Raw genomic sequence first — 14695 nt, forward strand, 5'->3', positions numbered from 1 at the left:
TCAACTTCCTTAGCCATTAGGGAAATGCAAATCAAAACAATCCTGAGATATCTTACTCCTGTCAGAATGTCTAAAATCAATAGCACCAATGATAGCTTATGCTGGAGAGGATGTGGAGAAAGGAGAACACTCATCCATTGCTGGTGGGATTGTAAACTTGCACAGCCACTTTGGAAATCAGTATGGAGATTCCTCAGGAAAATGGCAATCAGTCTACCACATGACCCAGCAATTCCACTCTTAGGAAGCAGAGACAGATACTCACAACTAAACACTGAACTGACCCCCTGGAACCCAAAAGATGCACATTCATACAACAAGGGCGTCTGTTCCACTATGTTCATAGCAGCATTATTTGTAATAGCTAGATCCTGGAAGTAACCTAGATGCCCCACAACTGAAGATCAGATAGAGAAAATGTGGTACATTTACACAATGGAGTACTACCCAGCAGAAAAACACAACGGAATCTTGAGATTTGCAGGCAAATGGATGGTACTAGAAGAAACCATCCTGAGTGAGGTAACCCAGTCACAAAAAGACAAACATTTTATGTACTTACTCATATATGGATTTTAGACATGGATCGGGGGAGTGTTAGCCTACAATCCCAGGGCCAGTGAGTCTGGGAAACAGGGAGGTTCCCAAAAGATAAGAATTATACCCCAGAGAAGTGGAAAGAGGCAAGATCTCCTGAGCAGATTGGGAACATGGGGGGAGAAGAGAGCAAACCAGGAAAAAGAGAGGGGGATAAGAGGAGGGGAGAAGAAGACATGGGGGAGCAGGAAGGCTAAGTCGGAGTAAGAATAGAAGAGACCAGGATGAGAGATACCATAATAGTTGGAGTCATTATAGCTTTGAGGAGAGAGCTGACTCTAGAGAGATTCCCAGTGATGTACAAGGATAACACCAACTGGAAACCTAAGTAATAGCGGAGAGACTACATTAATAGCCCCTAGCTGATGATAAGGTTGGTGACTATGTTATGTGACATCCTAAAACCTTCATCCTGTGACTGATTGAAGCAGAGACAGATAGTCACAACTAAACACTGAACTGACCCCCCTGGAACCCAGTAACAGAGTTGGAGAAGTGATGAGCAAGGCGGTCAAGACTGTGCTGGTAAAACCCACAAAGACAGCTGACTGGACAAGGGGGAGCTCTTGAACCCCAGACTGATGATTAAGAAGCCAACAGGGGATTGATCCAGACTCCGTGAATGTAGTGTCAGTGAGGAGGCCTCAGAAATCTCTGGGGCTTTGGGTAATAGACTAGTGTTCACCATGGCACACAAATGAACTTTGGGAGCCATTCCACATGGAGGGATGCTCTCTCAGCCTGGCCACATGTGGAAGGGCCTAGGTCCTGCCCTGGATGAAATGACAGACTCTGGATATCCCCCCCAAGGAAGGCCTTATCCTCCCTGGGGAATGATGTGGTGATTGGGCTGTGGGTGGGAGGTGGGGGTGGGGCTGGTCGAGGGAGAAGGGGGGGAACCGGGATTGACATTTGAAGCATTCATGTTTCTAATTTAAATAAAAAACATACATTAAAAAAAAAGAAAAAAGAATGTATGTCTAACCTTCTTGTCTATTCTAACTTTGCTAAGTTTTGGCTATTTTTGATAAACTGAGTCATATAAGAAATTTTATGATACAAAAGGAACTTTAATTCAGAAATTATTGTTATTAAGGCTAATCATAACAGTGATAAATTTATAAAATCCTAATCTTATAAAGAGCAACTGACTAATTATAAACTATTAAAGATAATTAAGACATGCAAGTTAATGGTCAGCCACCTTATAAAGGATTGAATTCTTTAATGTTTTCAGAACATACTTGTAGTCATGCTAAGTACTAATGTGCTTAATTACAGGAATAAAAGCTTTATTTAGCCTCCTGTATGCGTTTTCAAGGTCAAGCCTAAAGTAAGTGACAAAAACAAGCAGATTATGGTCCTCAAGCTCTTCAGAGATCTGCTGAGTATGGCAGACCTGATTATAGTTCCTGCTCTAATTTATCGTTCTTACATCTCCAATGGCAGTGGCAGCTAGGCCAAGTGTAGCTTTGTCAGCTTAACAACATCAGTCAACCAATTCCTGCCAACAAGGATGCTGCCTCTTGTTCTTTCATTTCATATGTAGAAATCGGGCCTTGCTTTTCCTAGAGCTCCTAGTCTCCTGCTGAGAAAGGCAGACAGGTTTGCCTTGCTAACTGGCTTCATATTAAAGGATAAATATGTATCAGATGTAACTTTTTTACCCTTCCTTTATTTAAAAGAAGCTTGGAAATTGCTGTTCTCAGTTATAACTACTCCTGTCTCTGGTAAATGATTAGATGGAAAAATGTTTAAGTCTATGAATGTTCTGAGGGTTGAAGAAAATGTTCTAAGATATATAAAGGTCTCAATGTGAAAGCTGAAGTAAGTTCTGTGGGTCTAAGAAAATGACTTAAGGTTTATAAATGCAAGTTTTAAAGGAATCAGAAAGTGATTTAAGCTACGTGAAAAATGGGGACTGTTTCAGACTTCTTTCCCCTTCTATACAATTGCTATACTAAGATTTCAAAGTTTCAAAGTTTTAACATTGATTAATGGAGTTCTGGTAAGCTCATAGAGCACTGATTACTTACTCTTCAGTCAAAAGCTCAAGATTTTAAATTTCCTTTGATTGTCTTCTAGTATAGACTTAGAAATTCTTCTCATTAGGCTAATAATATCTCTGTCCAATCTGTATACCCAGTTCACTGAACAGAGGGAAATATTTATGTTTTTAACCCAAAGCTATAGCTTTTGCTAGGCCTCAAAGGCATGAATCTACTTCATCTGCTTTACAGACACCTGCTAAATGCTTTCTCTACAATGTGGATTTCAGAATAGATAACAAACAGTGGTAATGCTAATATGTCTAAAACTTCTATGTCCTTTTGTAAACTAAAATTTCATGTAAGCTTCATGGAGTTGAGGGAGTCATAAGACTTGTATCCACCTCTGATAGGTCAAAAGGGTATATGCTTATACTTGATTGGACCTGATGGAAAATATGGTGGCTTTATGAGGTTGCCTTATAAGCCTCTGCAAAATGTGACTCATGGCCGTTTTCTGGGAACCCAGGAATGGACGTGGCCAGAGTCCATCCTCCTGGCTAGTGTTAAATTAAAGTTTCCTTCAAATTTGGCCCAAAACTGTGATTGTGGTCTTATCTTGGTTCTGTGGAATTAACAAAATATTCTTAGAGTAGGCAGAAACAAAAGCAGACACATGTAGAACAAAGGAGTACTGGAGTGTAAATAACATTTTATCTTAGTTAGAGGGAGACACAAGGCAGAAAGCAGCCACTGAGACTAAGTAGAGCCTGATGAAGCACCTCCTCACTCAGGGCAGCTTGCTTAACACTTGGCAACTTATCCCTCCAGTCTGTTGGGATCTGTGCAACTAAAAGTACAAGCTGCCTTTGGTAGTATGTCATGTTGGAGGCTCACAGCCTGGAAAAAATTCAGGTTCTCCTTACAACCCAGGAAATGCACATGCAAAACTGCATCAAAATTAAAACAAAACAAAATATTAGGCTTACAAAGTAACACCTTGGAGGTCTGTTATTTTCCCCATAGTTCAATACAAAAGGGGTATGGTGATCCCCAGAGGACTCAGTGGGACCATGATTTTTTTATGTGTGCTGCCTGAACTCAATCCCATGGGGAAGTAAACTGGGGTTCAAGTCCCTGTGGGATCCATTTTGCAGATCAAATGTAGCTTGTTACATCCTTTTTTTTTAAAAGAATACTTTAGTTATGCAGTTTAGTGTGGACATATAAGGAGACAGTACTGACGACTGAGGCAGGTAGGCCTGTAATGGTAAAATTAAGAAAGGGGAAGGAATTTCCCCATCTGAGCTCACCATCTACATGAAGATGATTGAGTAGCAAGAACCCTAGCATGAGGCTCCTCTGAGTTGCAGAAGAGATGAGGAAAGATAGAAAGATCCTTTGAGGGATAACTTCCTAAGGAATGTTACCAGCCGGGTCCCAAAATGGGGCTACCAGAATCAGGTTGATTTGTTCCCTTTCCCACTCACAGAGCCAGGGGCCCAGGCTGATCCAGGATAGGGGTTTGGAGAACAAACATGGATGAGTCTGGAGTGGGAAGGCCAGTCACATCCTAAGCTAGTGTCTGAGCTTAAACAACACAGGATCTTTGGCTAAGTTAACTTAGCAAGCTGTGTTTATGACAAGGAAGGGCCTTTTCAGCTACACTATCATCTGGGAGAGCTTAGAAAATTAGGTTCAGAAGTTTGAGCTGGTGTGGAAGCTGAAGTGCAGAAACAGAGGAATAAAGCAGAGAACAGGAGTGAAGATTACAAAGAAACTTGACAGGAGAGTTTATCACTTTACCATTTTATCTAATGAAGTCATCCAACTTGGCAAGCATTTAGAAATCAAAAGGTATGACATTTTCATAACTGCTTTGGGGGCCACGTCTGAGCCAAGGTAGTCCCAGGTCAGTGAGACCTGAAGTTTTCAGATTTCATTATTCGTGACAAAGGGATGTCTTTCGCCACTAACAACTTGAAAATCAGCACTGGAGGAAAGGGACATGGAGGCTACAGTTGGCCCCCAAGTTGTTGCCTGTGTTCAGCATCAGCCCAAGGAGTGAGCCTGATTTGGAGACAGGGTGTTCCCTATCTGTGGAAAGCAGGTAGCAAAGGCCAAGGAATTGGCAGAGTTCTGGAGAAAGCCTATGTCTGGAGTGCCTTTAGATGTTGCCTGGGCCTTAACCTTGCCAGGGAGTTTGAGGGGGTAGATGTGGTCTGGACCAATGGTGAAGGGCCTCTGGTCTGGCAGTCAGAAGATAGAGATAGATAGATAGATAGATAGATAGATAGATAGATAGATAGATAGATAGATAGATAGGTAGATGGGAGATGGAGAGGAGATCAAGAGAAAGAGAGAATGAATTAAAGGTAAATGAAGTTAAAGAGTTAGCTCCGAACACACACACACATACACACACACAACCACAAGGGTTTCCAGTCATGAGTGGGGTTATTAAGCTCCAGTACATTTGGCTAATAACATTCATCTCAATGGGATAGGTCTCAGAAAAGACTGGATGGTTTAAGGAAGAGAAGAGGCGTTTCCCAGAAAGGGAAGCTGGGATGTAGCACCATTTTCCCTAGAAACTTCATGTGTTCCCTTTTGTAAACTCACCAAGTTTCATTAGTATTTTAATATTTATCTTGAATCCAAATTCTTGTCAATTTTAGGCTTAAGAAATACTGAAGTAGAGATTAGGGGTGCACACCTGTCACTCCAGTGCTTGAGAGTAGAAATAGGGTCAGGAGTCAAAAGTCATTCTCCACTGCATAGCAAATTTCAGGTTAGCCTGGATTTTGTGAAACCCTGTTTCCAAAAGAAAAATCACACACACACACACACACACACACACCCTCTTTGTCCTGGATTTGTTTGATTTTTTTCCCTTTCTTCAGATGAATGTTAAATTATTTGCTTAAGAATTTTCTTTTGTGGACATAGGTATTCACAGCTCTATTATTTCCTTCTGAGAAATGCTTTAGTTAGACACACCATTAGTTTTGGCCTGTGTTTACATTTTCAATCATTTATAAATACTTTCTGACTGCCTTTTGTGTGCTTGTTTGACTTATTGTTTATTTGCTAATGTTCAGTTTTCATATATTTATGAATTTACAAACTTCCTGTTATTTACTTGTATCTTTAGGCAAATTAATCTCTGTACTGCTTCTTCAGTGCCGAAGGTAGACCAATGACCACTTCTCCCAGAGGAGCTCCGACATAGGATCAGGTGTGAGTTGCAATGTGAGGCTGGTAGATACTGGTGTACCTGGAATCCTCTGTCAGCATGAAGTCTTTCTTACAAAAGAGCTGAGCCTAAGGTGACAGGGCCAGTGTACTTGGCTTTCTGCTTTAAGAGTGGAATTTCCATCCAATGACAAGATAAAGCATGGAAACCCAGACCTCCAGGCTATGAAGTCTCCATCTCCTGTAGCTGGAGGAACAGGAGCATTGTGTTTTAATCTGTAGCTCTTGAGGACAAACAGCAGGGAGAGAGTATGACTCCCACCCTGGTCTGCAACACAACTTCCATCACATTGACTGGCATGGTGACTGGCAAAGATTAGAGCTCAGTTGTGTGGACTCTTGCAGTTCTTCCTGCAACGGGACAGTTCTTCTTGAGTTTTTATCTTCTCAGAGTCACTTCTGCATAATTTAAATGTAGTTACATCTAGCTCTTGTTTGGGAAAAGTGTCTGAGGGAGTCCTTGTGTCACCACTTGAAACCTCCCTTCAGCCTTCATTTGCCTTCATGTCACTAGCTGTTATCATGCTGCTCTTCTCTGCTGAAGTATGAGGTTTTGGTGGGAGCTAGGTTTTAGTCTGTGTTTTACTGACAGTATTCCACTCCGTGGCAGAGGCACCAATAATGTTGGAGATGTAATTGGATGGAATCCAAGCACACACAGTTTTGGAGTTTCTCAGAAGTGTAGCCTTGCAGTAGAAGAGGGTCTTTTCTTGAATGAAATAAGGGGGATTTCTCTTTCTCCAGGAATTTGACAGTAAATATTCCCTATTAATTTTCTAACTGGGCTGTATGGTTTGGATGGCAAAATCTCCAAATAAACTTAAACTTCCTAAATAGCAATAAGATTGCAAATTTGGAAAAATTGGAGCCACTGGAATGGCTTTCAAGATCTTCACCCAATGAATCAAAAATGGTAGACACACCCTAAACCTCCAACGTATCTTGCCATCCCTTTCAGTTTGTTTCTTGTCCTACAAAAACTCTACAATACTTGGAAATAAACTAGAAATCTACCCAAAACTAAAAAGTTTTCTTCAACATTGTTTATAATTCAGCAATTATGAGTAACCTTTACCAAAAAAATTAAAGATAATGGAGATGTTATCATGTGACAGTATTAAACAATTCTCCAGTTCAAAATGCACCCTTTCTTTAGGAGACTATAATACACATAAGGACACTTCTGGAGGCCATGCTGTCCCAGTTTAGGCATGTTACCTTTTGTAGAATTTAAAACTTCATACAGACAGATGAAAACTTCGGAGTCACCAACACTGGGTCCTGCCACTACTGTCTTCTGCAAAGAAACTCCATACCCTGTGCCCAAGGTTCCAGAGGGGCCAAGGACAAAAGATATTATTTCTCAGAAATTCACCATTTGGTTCAAGGAAACTAGTAATAGTCTCTCACTGACATCTTCTTATACAACATCATCTAGGCTGTATTGATGTGTAAAGCACTGTGACTATTTAATATTAATAACTATGTGAGTATAAACATATGTAAATGTCTGAATACATCAACAAAATCAAGGTAGTAGACATAGCCTCATGTCTTTTTGTTCTTAGTTGGTTTCCTAGATTGTACATAGTCAGAAACTTCATCCAAGATCTAGCCTCTTCAACTCCAAGGAGCCCAATACTGTGTTGCCATGCAGGGACATCACACTGCTGTTCAATTGCCTCCATTGGTATTGCTGATCTGCCTCTACAATGCTAATAAGTAGCCACAACTGGGTCATAAAATATTTCAAGTAAACAATGTTGACATCTGTCTGCAGAAGTCACTACTCTATCAGGTTGCTATATGAAATAGCTGAAGGACAGTTAGGCCTGTAGTTGAAACAGAATAATAAAGAGTCCCTAACAAGCATGCAGTTGGTGAGTATATGCTGAAATCCATAGGGCAAACAAAACCATGGTTTATCACAGTAGATTACCCTTGCCTGCATTGTTGCTATTTACTGATGCCCATGGCACTCTGCTTAGTCCCTAGTTGACTCGTACTGTCCTCATTTCTGAAGATCTTTTGAAGCTTCTGGTGGGAGATAGAGGCTAAGAAAAAGGCTTAATTGTCAGACTTGAGGCAAAGCCCCATGTCTACTATTTTCTAACTTGAAATCCTAGGGGAGTCAACTGACTTTGTTTCTTTGTTTGGTTGGGTGCTTTTGAGACAGGGTTAAACTCTGTTCTCGTCTCAAAAGGATATCTATTTATAGATTGGTTAAAATGACTATGAATTCTAACCAATGCAATAATTATGAACAATTTATGTATATATTAAACTGTATTTCTTTGTGAAACTGCATTTTCTTATTTTTGCATACTTTTAATTTCAGAACAAAATAAAACAAAAGAACCACAATACACAGTGCCCAACCCTGCTATTCTGTGGGAGGGGATTTCCTGCCTTAAGGCACAAGGTTATGATAGAAGAGATACTCTAGTATGAACAGAGAGCCAGGTAGGTCAGAACCAGCCAAGGCTTGGGGGGGCACAGGGAAACTGTACAGAGGACATCACCTTTCCAGGTGACTCTCTAGTCTACTTCTTCCATGCAGGAGGCATCCTCATCACCCTCAAGTGGGGGGATCTCATTAGGAACAGCAGCACTGGTCTCCTTTACTGTCACCTCATCTTTGTCAATACCCAGGCCTATTTTGATCATGCAGTAGATGTGGTTGGAGTAGGTTTGGGGATCCTCAAGTTAGAATCCAGTCTCAAACAGCAACACCACTAGCTCCTTGACAGCTTTGTCATTTTTATCTGCCTCAGCCTTCTGCCTCAGGTTGTCCATGATGGAGTGGTCAGGGTTGATCTCTAGGTGCTTTTTGGTCATCATATAGCCCATTGTAGAGTTGTCTCTGAGTGCCTGGGCCTTCATGATCCTCTCCATGTTGGCTGTCCAGCCATAGGTGCTTGTCACAATGCAGTAGGCTGAAGATACAAGCTTATTAGAGATTGCCACCTTCTCAACCTTCTTATCCAAGATCTCCTTCATGAGCTTGCAGAGATTCTCAAATTTTTCCTTGCTCTCCTCCATTTTCTTATTCTCTTCCTCATATTCTGGTAGCTCCAAGGCCTTCCTTAGTTACTGAGACCAGGCTCTTTCCATCAAAGTCCTTGAGTACTTCTTCACAATGATTTGCGGATGACTTTCAGGATCTTGCTCTGCTGGAGCGTTTCTTGGGAGATATTCAGGGGCAGATCCTCAGAGTCAACCACACCACAGATAAAGTTGAGGTACTCAGGTATTATCTCATCACAGCTGTTCATGATGAACACACGACAGACATACAGTTTGATGTTCTTCTTCTTCTTGTTGTTCTAAAAAAGGTCAAAGGGAGTTCACTGAGGAATGAAGAGTAATGTTCTGAATTCCAGCAGACCTTCTACAGAGAAGTGCTTGACTGCCAAGTAGTCCTCCCAAACATTGGTGAGGTTCTTATAGAATTCACCATATTCCTCTTGAGTGATGTCATCAGGGTTTCTGATCCAAATGGCTTAGTCTTATTCAACTCTTCCTGATTAATGTATTTCTCTTAATCTTCTTTGATTTCTTCTTCTTATCTTTGCCACTGTCATACTCCTCATCTGATCCCACATCTTCAATATTCTGGTACTCCTCATCATCCTCATCTTCTTCCTCTTACTCATCCTTCTCTTCCTCTGCCTCATCATCACTGATCTCCTTCTCTCATTCCTTCTCCAAATAGAGGGTGATGGGATAGCCTATGAACTGTGAGTGTTTCTTCACCACTTCCTTGACCCTCCTCTCCTCTTAGTACTCTGTCTGGCCTTTGAGATGAAGGATGACTTTGGTACTCCTGCCAATGGGCTCACCATGGTCTGCATGAGCTGTGAAGGATGCACCAGCAGAGGACTCCCAGGCATACTGCTCATCATCGTTGTGCTTTGTGATCACAACTGCTTTCTCTACCATGAGATAGGTCGAGTAGAATCCAACACCAAACTGCCGAATCATGGAGATGTCTATACCAGCCTGGAAAGCCTCCATGAAAGCCTTTGTTGCCAGACTTAGTAATGGTTCCCAAGTTATTTATGAAATCAGCTTTGGTCATGGCAATACCTGTGTCCACCAAAGTCAGCGTGCCCTCCTGAGGGTTGGAGATAATGTCAATATTCAGCTCTTTGCCACTGTCCAACTTGGAAGGGTCTGTCAGGCTCTTGTAGCAAATCTTGTCTGAGGCATCAGAAGCATTGAGAGATCAACTCTCAAAGGAAAATTTCCTTGTTTGAGTAAAATGTATTAATGATTAAGGACATGAGCTGGGAGACTTCTGCCTGAAAGGCAAAGGTCTCTACCTCTTCCTCATCATGGTGCACTTCCTCAGGCATCTTGACAGGAAAGCCGAGTAGCAGTACAGTGAAGGGTGTGCACGAAGCATGTCCAAATAGCACACAGAGCCTAGGCTGCGAAGGGTTACTCAAGAGCTAAACTGTAATTTTTAATGATGAATGTTTAGTATTTAGACTCATAGATTTATATTAAGAATGTAATGTAAAATTCAAATTTGATCTATGTTAAAGTAAATAACAGTGTGACACCCAATGGTAGGCAAAGGTTATTTCTGACTACTTGTTGAATACAATAATGCATCCAAAACAATGTTTCTAGCCTTCTAGATTTTTTAACTTTTCTTTTATTTATTCTTTGTGTCTTTCACATTATACATCTTGATCCCATTCATTTCCCCATCTCTTCATAGTTGCCCTCTGCCCTTTTCCCTCCCCCCCAAATAAAATAGAATTTATGGAGAAAAGGAAAAACAAATCTCATCATAGAAGCTGTAGTATAACACAGTGAGTCATGCAGTGACCCTTTTTGTCCTTATATCTTTGCTTGCAAGTGTTCATTGCAAAGAGTCATTGGTCTGGCTTCTGTTTTCTGCTACACTACTGATGCTGGACCCTTATTGGGATTCCTCTTAGACATCCTGTTGTTGCACTGTGTCATGGAAATTCTGCAGCTTTGGGTCTGCAGGATCATGTGTTCCAGAATATCATAGATGGGGTGGATGCTAGGGTGGGCCAACTCAAAAGTCTGGTTCTGAACCTGTGTAGTGGCAGGGTTAATCAGTCAACTAGCTCTCCCCCGTCCTCATATCCAGTGTGAGCTCTCCAATATTGCCCTGGCTAGTTCATCCCTTGCACCAGTAAGCAAGGAGTGGGGCCAGTTCTCTTGCTTTCATGCCCTTGGTGTTGGCTCTCCCACACATACACCATCAGGGCCAGGTCTACTGTGTTGCCCAGGTGAGGTGCAGGGACCACTCTCCCAAGTGATTATAGCTGCTGAGGGGCAGGAAGAGCTATGTTCTTATGACCTGAGTGCCAGCTCTCCCACTCGCCTCAGTTTAGAGGGGTGGAGGGGGAGGGCATCTCTCCCCCACACATGCTACCATATACCAGTAAGGGGTGGGGCCAAATCTCTCATGCTGTGTTCTCTGGATGGCTCACCCTCATCCTTATAAACAGTCAGCTCTATTTTGCTGCTCAGGCAAGGTACAGGGCTTGCTTTCCAGAGTGTTGCAGCTGGTGAAGGTCAGCTCCCTCACCTGCTGGAGGATGTAGGAGTGAAGGAGGAGGCCATCTTCCCCTTGCTCCCAACACTACACTTCAGACAAGGGAACTGGTACCAGCTATGCCCATTTCACACCCTTGGGTCTGGCTCATGTGCAATCCTGTCTACAGCATCAACTCTACTGTGGTACACAGGCAAGGTGCAGGACCCATTCTCCTGAGCCATGTAGCTGGTGAGATGTTAGGTTGTGAGGGATCTTTCCCTCACCACATGGTAGACATAATCTGTTCTCCCATTCCTATACTCTCAGAGCCAGCTGGCCTATGCCCATGTGAACAGGGTCAACTCTACTGTGCTGCCTAGGTGAGGTGTAGGACCCTCTCTCCCAAGTACTTCAGCTGGTGAAGAACAGAACCAGTTTTCCCTAGTGTTGAGGCCAGTGAGGTGTGGGGCCAACTCTGTATAGCCCTGTTTTCTCAAACTTTGATGGTATCAGGAGCCATGGTCATCAACAGAGACAGTGGCTGCATCAGAGCCATCAGCCCAGACATGGGCCCCAACACAGTCCAGGCCCAGACATCACAATGGCCCTCGGTGGCAATCAAGCCACCTCCGTCAGCCTGCTCCTTATCTCTTTCACCCTTTCAGACATGTCTCTGTCCACAGGATATTGTTAAGAGAAGCTTTTTCTTGCTAGCCACTTTGGTATATCCCCTGCCAGTTGCCTAGGCTCTGCCGCTTTGTAGTCCCCAAATAAACACACAGGAGGCTATATTAATTATGAAGCTGTTGGCCTTGCTTGTTTCTTACTGGCTAGCTCTGACTTAAGTAATTACCCCATAATTGTTAATCTAAGTATTTCTCTTACCAGAGAACAGCTGGGCTTCCTACCCCATGGCGGTTACATCTCGACTCTCTTGTGTTTCTCCTACCCAGAGTTCTCCTGGACTCCTAGTCCCACCTATCTAGATTCCTATTGGCCAGACAGTGCTTTATTGACATAAGACTTCCCCAACATCTCCTCTTTTCTGTTTAAACAAAAAGAAAGGTCTTAACCTTAACATAGTCAAATTATATATAAAAGAACAGTTATCAAGTAAGAACATAGTTACAATATTATGTCTATCAATATTTAGCAAGATTTAAAGAAAATATCATCTATCTCATTCTTGTGAGCCCAAAGTCCTATATGTAGCTTATCTTTTATCATAACTAAGGAAAACTATAATTATAACTATCTGTCTTCAACTCCATCAAAGACCACAGAAGGATAATATATAAACACTAAGTTGACAGAGACATTTTACTTCCTGGACAGTCACCCGAAGTTCCTCTGTAACTTTGGGGCATCCATCTTCAGCCCATAGGCCACAGTGTGTCTGGAAGACTTCTTAGCAAAGCAAGAAATTTCAAACTGTCCATCTGCATCAGCAGTCTGTCAGTCATTTTTCTGTGTCCTGCAGAAAGTCTCGTAGACTCTTCCATGAAGCAGGAACCCTGTAAGACTGAGTTCAGCAGTCACTTTCCCATGGGTCCTGCATGTCCAGATTATACAACAACAGTCAAACAGTCTAGGCAAGAGCAGTTTCTTGCCCAAATGGCTAATCTTGCCATGTTGAAAGCAAACTCCATAACAAGTTTCTTCGATGCCCATCTTCCTCTCAGACATAATTGGTGCTGCCAGGAGCAGACATTTCTCATTGTCAAGAAAAACCCTAAACCATTTTAAATGACATTTTCTGAAGGTCTTTGAAAGGTTTGAAGACTGCCTATCTATCTCAAACATAACTATAAATTCTGACTATTATAAGTAACTATCTATAATCTATTCAATTATGCATTATGTTTTAAAAGATCAGTATAAGCACAATACTTAATCAAGAGGAGAAACATACACATCACAAAATTGACCTTGAATTTGTATCAATAAATGAAAAACAATACCCATACCATAAATCCCCTTTTTACCATTAAAAAGAGATTGGTTGTGATCATTAACCCATTATAAACAATCCCAATTAAATGAAAACAAAGATTTATAAACAAGATGGGAATTAGGATGTCGCTCATTCCAAACTGCTTCCTGCTGGAAGGGGGCTCTGTTCATACCATGGGGATCATGACAAAACTCAGAAACCTGTATAAGTCCTTATTTTCAGGGTCTGTAGAGCTCCATCATCTTAGCTGTTTCAGTTGTTGGAACACCTTGTCCACTGCTTCCGGGTGTCTTGGTTCGTCAAACCACAGAAGCCTGGAAGGAATCCTCAGCTTTTCATTTTCTGTAGAAACATAAGTAAAATCTCCTTTTCCAAATAACATATCCTTATACTTAAATTTTGAAGTCAAGGCATTTTCAAAAGATAGAAGTTGGATTAATTTAGCAGCATTTATAATCAAGTGTACTTTAGTAGCTGTTCCTTCCTGAACAATCAAAAAACTGAAAAACACCATAGCGTACAGTATCCAGACTCTCTGTGTATTTTCCATCTTTACGTGGCTTATTTATTTATCTATTATTACGTTATTTATTTTACTTTTATTTATTTTTCTCTGAGACAGGGTTTCTCTTTGGAAATCCTCCTGCCTCTGCCTCTGGAGTAAATCCTACCGGCATGTGCCACCACAACACCAGCTTTTCTATTTATTTACCACTTTGACGTTTCATTTTTTCTCTCAATCTCACGTATATTTTAAAACACACTGTAAACTTTTAGAGGTTTTGTTCATCCAAGTCTGACTTTACTGTAAATCTTTATGTTTTTCTGGCCACGTGTCTTACTGTAAAACCGCAGCTGTTTTAAACTGACGTTTTTTTTTTTCAAGATGGTGGGCGTAAGCATGATTCCAGCTTACCGCGTCAGTCCATGCTGACATCCAGCAAAATCTGCCACTTCCAGCTGTAGGTACACACCTTTCAATCTTTAGCAGAGTCTCTTAAAACAACCCTGCTGGTTTTTTTTTCTTTTTATGCCGAGTCAGGAAGACTCCGGTAAGTGAGCCACGTGAATCTCGGCTTGTCGATAGCAAAACAGAGCCCACCTGAGAAAATGCTGCTACCAAAAATCTGTGCTTCTCTCCATTCTTTTGTTTCTAAAATTCCTTTAAATCTTTTGTTATTTTGAGTGGAAATTCAATCCCACTTCTGACACCATTTTGTTAAGAGAAGCTTTTTCTTGCTAGCCGCTTTGGTATATTCCCTGCCAGTTGCCTAGGCTCTGCCACTTTGTAGTCCCCAAATAAACACACAGGAGGCTATATTAATTATGAAGCTGTTGGCCTATTCTGACACCATTCTATAAAGAGAAGCTTTTTCT

The 14695-nt window shown here is 41.5% G+C and overlaps 1 pseudogene; it reads right to left on the reverse strand.

Annotated features, from left to right (window-relative positions):
- Positions 1–8378: 8378 nt before the first annotated feature.
- Positions 8379–10198, reverse strand: LOC101829680 (annotated as a pseudogene).
- Between the last annotated feature and the right edge of the window lie 4497 nt (positions 10199–14695).

This window comes from Mesocricetus auratus, unplaced genomic scaffold, assembly GCF_017639785.1.
Source record: "Mesocricetus auratus isolate SY011 unplaced genomic scaffold, BCM_Maur_2.0 Super-Scaffold_6730, whole genome shotgun sequence".
NCBI lineage: Eukaryota > Metazoa > Chordata > Mammalia > Rodentia > Cricetidae > Mesocricetus > Mesocricetus auratus.